Source organism: Scyliorhinus torazame, chromosome 15 (assembly GCF_047496885.1).
Source record: "Scyliorhinus torazame isolate Kashiwa2021f chromosome 15, sScyTor2.1, whole genome shotgun sequence".
Lineage (NCBI taxonomy): Eukaryota > Metazoa > Chordata > Chondrichthyes > Carcharhiniformes > Scyliorhinidae > Scyliorhinus > Scyliorhinus torazame.
Window position 1 is genome coordinate 186,794,766 of NC_092721.1, and position 9,668 is coordinate 186,804,433.

Here is a 9,668-nt window from a genome sequence, read left to right on the forward strand (position 1 = left end):
ATGCTGGTGATTAAAATGGGGCCAGCAACGTCGGTTGGGACAGAGAGATGGCTCAGTGCTGAGGTGACCAAGCAATTAGCTAGAAGAGCTGAGTGCCAAGATGGGGTCCGATGCTACCAAATGGGCTGTCAGAATGTCCTGAACTGACAATCACATTCCAATCAATAAAGCAGTTTTAGGAGTCTGTCGCTAATTTCCCAGCAATGAAGACACCTGATCTTGTTCCATGGATATCCACATTGGAAGCTTTTAGGACGATTCAAAGATCATTTTGATAATGATATCTTTTTTGAATGTTGAATGGAAGAATTAAAATGCCGCACCTCCAGAATCTTCTTCCCTCTTAAATATGTTGCTTGTGTGTCAGCCATGCCTCAGTCATGGTAATCTCTCCTCTGCGACCCACTCTGGAGGCTTGATCACATAATCCAGGCTGGCATTCCAGTGTGGTAAGGAGGGAGCACTACATTGTCAGCGTTGTCCGCTTATGAAAGAGACCCTTAACTACCCTCTTGGGTGAACAGAAAAAGATCCGATGTCACCATTCTGAAGCCATGGCATGGAGATGCCGGCATTGGACTGGGGTGGGCACAGTAAAAAGTCTTACACTACCAAGTTAAATACCAACAGTTTTATTTGAAATCACTAGCTTTTGGAGTGCACCCTGATGAAGGAGCTGCGCTCCGAAAGCTAATGATTCCAAATAACCCTGTTGGGCTTTAACCTGGTGTTGTAAGACTTCTTACTGTGACCATTCTGAAGACCAAGGGAGTTCTTCCCAATGTCCTGGGCAATATTTATCATTAACCAAAATCACTAAAACATTATGATGTGGTTATTTTTACATTGATGTTTGTGGGAACTTGCTGCACACAAATTGACTGTCACATTTCACATATTACAATAGCGACTGTACTTTATGGCTAGAAAGTGCTTTGGGACATCCTGTGATTGTGAAAGGCACAAGCTGAGTGCAAGCTCTTATTCTTTTTCTTATATTTGGAAGTATCCATAATTTATTATTTTCACTAGATTACAGATGGTGTGGGGTTGGTCCAACATGTAGACATTTTACATTGAGACTAATCCATTTTCTTTCCTTAAGAATTTATATTGGGGCACAAAGCGCAAAACAATATTCTTTTTACACTTGTGAAGTTTTTATGGATAGCATTTTAAATTGAAATTTTGTTACATTCAGCAAGAATATGTCATAATATTTTTTGTTAACTTCACAAGTGACATTTATAACCGAAACATAAAAATAGTGGATGCCACATTTAGCAATGATTAGTGTCCGATCCTCTCACAGATGATTCCTTCATAATTTAAGAAAGCAATTTTAACGAGGCTGAGTTTAATAATAATGAACATTTTGTTCATGCCAAAAGTCATAGAAATGCTCTGTTCTGTCAGTTAATCCACCCTCCATTGAAGGACGATTGGAGGCTGTGAAGTTCTATTGGTACATGTTCAAAAGAAGTTTACATAGTATTTCTCCTTCTTCTTCAGATTCCTTCCTCTTGGTGAGGATTGGATTTAATGTTGAGCCAGTCATTCCTATTGTAAACAACAGCATTTCTGTGACTAGGTTTCATTGTTAACTACAGGATGACACTCAGGAAGATCTAAATCTGTTCCGATATTAAAGTAAATTACTATGGATGCCGGAAGCTGAAACAGGACAGAAAATGCTGGACAACCTCAACAGGTCTGACAGCATCTGTGGATAGAGAATGGAACAAATGGGAGAGGCAGATCATTCTTCGCAACAGGACTCTGGCTTTGAAGGCAGACACCAGCAAGATGTGTGACACGTCCAAGGAACTCTGCTGATGAAGAGCGATTGTGGCCAATCATCCTGGAACAGAAACAAAACTGAGAAGTCTGGACAATTTCAGCAGGTCTGGCAGCATCTGTGCAGAGAGGACAGAACTAACATTTTGAGTCTGGATGACTCTGACAAAAGTTTAGACAAGGCCAGCATTTGTTACCCATCTGTAATTGCCCGTGAACAGCGTGACTTGCTCGGCCATTTCGAAGGGCAGTTAACAGTCAACCACATTGCTGTGGGTCTGGAGTCACATGTAGGCCAGACCTGGTAAGGACGGCAGATTTCCTTCCCCAAGGGACATTAGTGAACCAGATGAGTTTTTACAACAACAATGGTAGTTTCATGGTCACCATGACTGAGAGTAGATTTTGATCCCAGGGGTGAGACTCAGCGGACTTAAGTCCACTTTCGGGCACGTTTGGCTGGTGATCCTCAATGGTTGCTACGCTGAAAATTACCCGGCTATTCAATGGCACTTTGCCATTGTTTTAGCTTCAGGGAGTTTCTCCCGGCTGAGGCCACACTGAGAAAGATTTTCTGCTGGTGAGCTGATCTTGCCAGCAGGGTTGGCTTTTCGCAGATCTGGCCATTATTTTGCTCGGCAGCTCAAATGTTCCCCCCCTCCACCCCCCCCCCCCCCCCCCCCCACCCCAGCCCTCAACTTCCAACTTTGTTGAGGTCCCTGGGAACCCCCTCCCGAGCCCCCTCCAATTTGCAAGGACCCCAAGGACCTGACTCCTGTCAGTGCCAACCTGGCGCCTGGACACCTTGGCACTGTGGGCCTGGCACCCTGGCAGTGCCCCTAATATCCTGGCAGTGCCAGCAGGCACCCTGGAAACACCTGAATGGCACTGCCAGGGAGCCTGGCTGGCACTGCCAGAGTGCCATTCTGGCAGTGCCAGGGTGCCCAGATGCCAGGCGGAATGCCAGGGTTTAAACCTTCCCTGTTCCTGGCCACCTGGGGGTTTCTAATTCCTTGTGGCACCCCTAAGGTGCCATTCCACCTGTTCCACGTTTGTGTGGACCAGTACGAAACGGCACCCTGGCGAGGTCTCATAGGCGTGGCCATTCAGTCCAGGGCACTGGGTGAGTCCGCCGTCCGGGTATTTAAATGAGCCGTTAAACCTGCAGATTTGTACCTCACCCAGTGGGATTTGGGGATCTTGTACGATTCATCCGTTCCGCCTGTAACTGCGCTGGCTGCAACAGGTTGAATCACGCCCCAGATTTATTAACTGAATTTAAATTCCGTCAGCTGACGTGGTGGAATTTGAACTTCCAGCACTTAAGAGGCTCATTCTTATCTACACAAACTGAAGCCAATTGCACGCTCAGTTAGTTTAGCTCGTCCGTTGAGGCGAGGTACCACGGTATGCCCAATGGTGTGCATTACCAGCTACTTGGAGGCATAATTGAGAGCTGAGGATACTGTGGGACACCAATGAGCCTTACTGACATTTAAATCAGAGCATGTGGCTAATAATCATAGATCATAGAATTTACAGTGCAGAAGGAGGCCATTCGGCCCATTGAGTCTGCACCGGCCCTTACAAAGAGCACCCTACTCATGCACATGTATTATCCTCATAACCCCCACTTAACGTTTTTGGATACTAAGGGCAATTTAGCATGGCTAATCCACCTAACCTGCACATCTTTGGACTTTGGGAGGAAACCGGAGCACCCGGAGGAAACCCACGCACACACAGGGAGAACGTGCAGACTCCGACAGTGACCCAGCCGGGTATCAAACCTGGGACCCTGGAGCTATGAAGCAACTGTGCTAACCACTGTGCTACCGTGTTGCCCACAAATGATGCAGTAATGATGCAGTGGTACTACTCCTGTCATAGAATTGACCCATGTTCCCCATATATGTACAGCACTGAACCTGGCCACTCAACCCAAAAAGGTCCATGCCAGTGGTTTCTGCTCCACACAAACTTCGAGATGGTTTGCTGTATCTAACTCCATCAACAGGGCAGATGATAATGTGGTTAAAAAAGCATATGGGTTACTTGGGTTCATAAATAGAAAAATGGAATATAAAATTGAAGGGTGGCACGGTGGCACAGTGGTTAGCACTTCTGCCTCGCAGCACCAGGGATCGGGTTAAATTATGATCTTGGGTGACTGTGTGGGGTTTGCATGTCATCCCCATGTCTGCGTGGGTTTCCTCCGGGTGCTCCAGTTTCCTCCCACAGTCCAAAGATGTGTGGGTTAGATGGATTGGCCATGCTGAATTGTCCTTAGTGTCCAAAGGTTAGGTGGGGTTACAGGGATAGGGTAGAGGAGTGAGCATAGGTAGGGTGCTCTTTCGGAGGATCTGTGCTGACTCAATGTGCTGAGTGGCCTTTTTCTGTACTGTAGTGATTCTATGAGATCATACTAGAAGTTTATAAATAACTCATTGGGCCTCAGCTGAATTATTGTGGAACATTCTGGGCACCACACTACAGAAAAAGTTGTCAAGGCCTTAGAAAGAGTGGGGGGGGGGGGGGGTAGGGGGCGATTTGTCAAAAGATTACCAGGGTTCAGGGACCTAATTATAAGGATAGGTTGGAAAAATTAGCACTGTTCTACTTGGGACATTTAAATCTAAGAGTTGACCCGATAGAGGTTTCCAAGATGAGGGAAGATTTTTTTTAGAATACTCAGTGAAACATCATTCCCTCTGGTGAGAGAGTCAAAACCGCAGCTCATAGATTCAAAACCATAGCAAAAAATCCAGAGGAGATAGGACAAGATTTTTTTTGATCACTGAGAGATTTACAGGAGCCGGGATGCATTCTCTGGAAAGATAGTGGAAGCTGGTTCTATGAATAATTTTAAAAGGGGGTTGGACAGGTCCTTGAGAATATGGAACTTACAGGGGTACGGACAAAGAAACGGGGCGAAGTTGGACTAAGTGCAACTGCTCACTCAAAGTCTCGGCACAAGCATGATGGGCCAAATAGCCTCCTTCGATTCTCTAAGTTCCATGATCCTATGAAACTGTCCCTCCATTTATTTCTCCCTGTGTGCTTAATAACAATAATTGCTTATTGTCACAAGTAGGCTTCAATAAACTTACTGTGAAAAGCCCCAGGTTGCCACATTCTGGTGCCTGTTTGGGGATCGAACTTGTGCTTCTGGCCTTGTTCTGCATTATAAGCCAGCTGTTTAGTCCACTGTGCTAAACTAGCTCGCCTCTGCTTAAATGCATCCATGCTATTCGCCTCCACGGCTCCTTTTTCGCTGCGAGGTTATGCTGGTCTCAGCTGTCACGGGACCTGAGACCACTGATCAGAATCTTTTTTTTGTCAGGCTTGACGCTGTCAAATCCCAACATCTGTGGGTTGCCCTTTCCCGTCCGCATTAAATTGCCCACTCAAAATAGTGAGTGCAGCCACTTCACAGCATGGCTAAAGTCGGACTTGAAACAGATATCAGATGCAACTTCTCCGCATAACCGGTGATAAATATTTTGCATAAGCTGCCAGCGACCGTAGAGGAGATGCAGCTGTTATGGGTACTCAATTGGGCCAAGGAAGAGTGGGAATGCTGGAGAGTTATCCTTTGGTGGGTGAATGACCCATTTTTGTCCCTGGTTTTGTGATGATCAGAAACTTGAAAGATTATTCGATTTTAAGGAATTCAAAGTTTGTTCTACTGGCAATACCCATCTTTACTCAGTGCAAATACATTTGAATAAAAAGAGTTTTCTTCATCATCGGGCCTCCTTTCAAAAATATAACAAGAGCGAATTAGGAACATAGAAACGTAAGAGCAGGAGTAGGCCATTCAGCCCTTCGAGCCTGCTCCACTATTCAATAAGATCACAGCTGATCTGGTTGTGGTGTCAAATCTACTTTCCTGCCTGTCCCCCTCCCCATAACCCTTGTCTCCCTCATCTAGTTACAGCCTGTCTAACTCTGCCTTGAATCAATTCAATGACCCAAACCTCATTGTGCTCTGGCGAAGGAAATTCAACAGACTATGTCCCCACGAATGGGCTGGTTTAGCACAGGGCTAAATTGCTGGCTTTGAAATTCAGGCCAGCAGCACGGTTCAATTCCCGTACCAACCTCCCTGAACAGGCGGCGGAATATGGCGACTAGGGGCTTTTCACAGTAACTTCATTTGAAGCCTACTTGTGACAGTAAGCGATCTTCATTTCATTTCATTTTTCATTTCGTGTCGGTGTGACAACGGCGTGAAAACGGCGTGACAATGGCCCTCTGTGAGAAACAAAGTTGCCCTAATTTTCTACTGAAATGGTAGACGTCTTCTTCTGAAACCATGGGCTGGATTCTCCGATCCCCAACACCGAAATCGCGTTCGGCGACTCGGCAGACAATCCCCGATGATGCCAAAAGCGGGGGCGGCGCTGCTTTTGCGTTGCTCCGCCCCCTGAAAAGCGGTGTATTTGCAGAATACGCTGCATGTGTATCCACTGCCTCCGTACGTTGGCTGAGGCCCACCCCCCCAATGCTCCGTCCCCGACCGGCCGAGTTCGCGACGGCGTGGGTCTCTCATGGTCTCACCCATCAGGAACTCGGTATGTCGGCTGCGGACTCAGTCTAGCGCTGCCACAGTCGGGGGAGGGCTGATCCGCAGGCAGGGGTGGACATATTCAGGGCTGGGGGCACTGTGGTGGGGCGGTCCGGAGGTGTGAGCCGGCCAAAGGGGGGAACTATTTCATGGGCCGGGTCCGCGAGCGGTATCCACCATGAAGTATGGCGCGGCCGCTGCAGGCCGCCGCCGTGCACGTGCGTGTCCGCGGACCCGGCAATTCTCCAGGCCATATCGGCAGCTACAGCCGGCTGCTCTACGCTGCCTCCATGCTCGCCCCCAGCAAAACAGGGAATCAGTGACCGTTTTGCGCCAGTTTTACTGTCGTTTTCACGCCGGCGTGGGGACATAGTCTCCAAATCGGAGAATCCAGGCCCATGTGCCTGGTTCTAGTCTCTTCCAAAAGTGGAAACATCCTCCCGGTATTCATCCTATCAAATCCCCCCAGGGTCTGATTTGTTTCAATAAGGTCACCCTCACATTCTTCGAAACGCCCATCCCAGGAATGAGTCAAGTGAACTTTTGTTTCTAATGCAGTTATACCTTTCTTCAAATAAACAGATCAAAGCTTTACACAGTATCCCAAATATGATCTCACCAATGCCCTGTACAGCTGCAGCAAAACCTCCTACTTCTATATTCCATTCCTTTTGCAATAAATGCCAACACTCCATTTGCCTTTCCAATCACTTCCTGAACTTGCGTACTAGCCCTTTTGCATTTCGGGTACCAGGAGCCCCAGATCCTTCTGTACCACCAAATTCTGCAATCTCTCCCCATTTAAATACCATACTGATTTTCTATTCTTCCTGCCAAAGTGGGCAAGTTTACATTTTCCCATGTTATACTCCATCTGCAAAATACTTGCCCACTCACTTAACCTATCTATCTTAACCTGTCTGTATCCCTATCTCTAGCTCCTCTTGAGAACTTAGTTTTCTACCAATCTTGGGGTCATCAGCAAATTTAGCTACCATACAGCCAATCCTTTCATTCAAATCATTAATGTAGAATGTAAATAGTTGAGGACTTAGCACTCATCCCTGTGGTATTTCACTAGTTACAGCTTCTGAACATGAAAAAGACTCATTTATCCTTGCTCTCTGCTTCCCGTTAGCTACCCAATCCTTTATCCATGCTAATATGTCACCCCTACAATATCTTCTCTTAACTTGTGCAGTAATCTTTGATAATGCCTTTTGAAAATCAGAATTGCTATTTCTCCATCTTCGCTCTGGCCCCTGTCATATTCTTGTTGATTTAAACAATACTGTTTAAAAACCGAGTGATTGAGGAGATTGGTGGCGTCATGACTCCGAGGAATTGTGAAGTCCAGCAGAATGTGGGAATGGATCAACACCGGAGAAACAGAATCCTGGATCAGCAATAGCATCTGATGATGCCAAGTTGAAATCGCACAGTTGGAGTTAGTAAATCATCCAAGCCAATATCTTAAAGTTGGGTGCTTTAACTCACAGTTCAAATAGTGATACTTAACAAATTGCTGATTAAAATTATTTGCAATGGTTTGGCACATTTTCAAAGAAAGAGGATGCCGATAAAAAATCACTTCTTTTGTGCTCCCCCAAAAAGAGGAATGTTATTCTGAGAAAAGAAACAAATTCGCATTCGGGGCTCTCAGTTTCCATTAAGCGTTCCAAGGTCACATATATCATGAAAAGATACAGCTCCCTTTAATATATGTCAACAGGATGCCTTGGTGCAAATTTGAGAAGGGTGTCTCCTGCGACAGCAGTGTGAACAATTTCCCAGAACGAAAAGGCTGTGGCTTGTCTCAGAGAGGTTGCCAATTTTGTGCCAAATTAGGGGTAATTTTGAGATGTAGCCCAAGTGGCAATACAAATGCACTTCGTTTGTGTCCTAAGATGAACGTCGCTAAATAAATGCAACTCTTTATTTAGACTGAGACTGTCCATTCGAAAAATGAAGAAGAAAATGTGTTCTTTCGACAAAGAAAGAGCAGATGCGTTTTTGTGACCTGTAACTAAATTGCTGATGCATATATAAAGGGCAATACCACAGGTGCTGATCATAGGATTGCTGTCCCCGATGTCCTTACTTAACCAAAAATCATTACAGTCTCCGAGTAGAAGTCTGGTTAAAAAAAAATGAAAGTTGCTGAGCTAAATCTTCTGCAAAATAATGCATTATAAGCTAGACAAAGCAAAAATCCTCCTAAACATCTGTTCCTAGTCTCCCCCGTCAATTTCATTGTAATTTCAGTTCGTAAGAAGCGGTTACAAAATCGTCCTGCACTTAAAGCATAAAAAAGTATTTGTCCAAAGCTATTCAAGCTAAATAGTCCATTACAAATCCACAACTTCACACGGAAGAACCCAAAGGTGCGATTGTCCAGGCTAGTCTGATGTTAAACTCTGAGACATGAGCAGATAACAGCTGAAAATCCTTCTAGCAACCATCATCTGCCTGGTTATATATATATATATATGTGTAAAATGTTACTGCAATTGTGATCGGAGCTCACATTTAAAGGAGCGATATTTTGCTTCGGCTATTTTTCCAAAAAAAGCTAAATAAAACAGGCATTATCAGGCGGCCATGCAAACATTACTCCCCGGCTGAGAACAGAAATCAAGGCAGGCGCCCCTTTCACGCTCTGTCTGGTATTAGTTTCCAGTCATATCGGTAGAGGATAAATTGGACCGAATGTTAAAAAGCGTTCGACCCAAGCCCAATCAGTTCCTCCTGGCTGGTTAGATTAATACCCCCTCACCCCCCCCCCCCCAACCATAGTTTAAAGCAAATATGTACTCCATTAGAGTATATTGTTTCTGAAGTAACTGATCTGCGCTGTTAAAGACAGAAGGCCACATAATCAAAGCAATTTATTTTTGTGTGAAGTGCTTTAAGGTGCTTCTAGGACGCTATTAAATGCAAACCTTGCATGGGATGTATTTGAAAGCAGGGAATTGTGCTCCGCCGCCTTTATTGTCGATTTGTGTTAACTGTGGGGGGGGGGGGGGGGGGGCGGAGAGAGGGTTTTAACTTTGAATTCCATTGAAGTGTTTTTGACAGTATGATGACGTTTATCGTCGGTGCAATCGGAATTTCTAATGACGTTTCTTTGACATTAGTGAACTTTGTGAGCGGTGCAGAAATATCGAGGTAATAGTCAGTGGGACTGAATTGGAAAGAACAACTTCGATGAGAAATCCAGCCAATGGGTTAACTTGCATGTGAATTGAATGAAATTAAATGAAAATCGCTTATTGTCACAAGTAGGCTTCACTGAAGTTAC

The 9,668-nt window shown here is 45.3% G+C and overlaps 1 long non-coding RNA gene across 1 annotated transcript; it reads right to left on the bottom strand.

Annotated features, from left to right (window-relative positions):
• Window positions 1–987: 987 nt before the first annotated feature.
• On the bottom strand, window positions 988–5,095 carry LOC140391463 (uncharacterized). Its single transcript, XR_011935083.1, has 2 exons — window positions 4,908–5,095; window positions 988–1,861 (listed from the first exon to the last, which is right to left on the bottom strand). It is a non-coding gene; the product is annotated as an uncharacterized lncRNA (long non-coding RNA).
• Window positions 5,096–9,668: the final 4,573 nt, after the last annotated feature.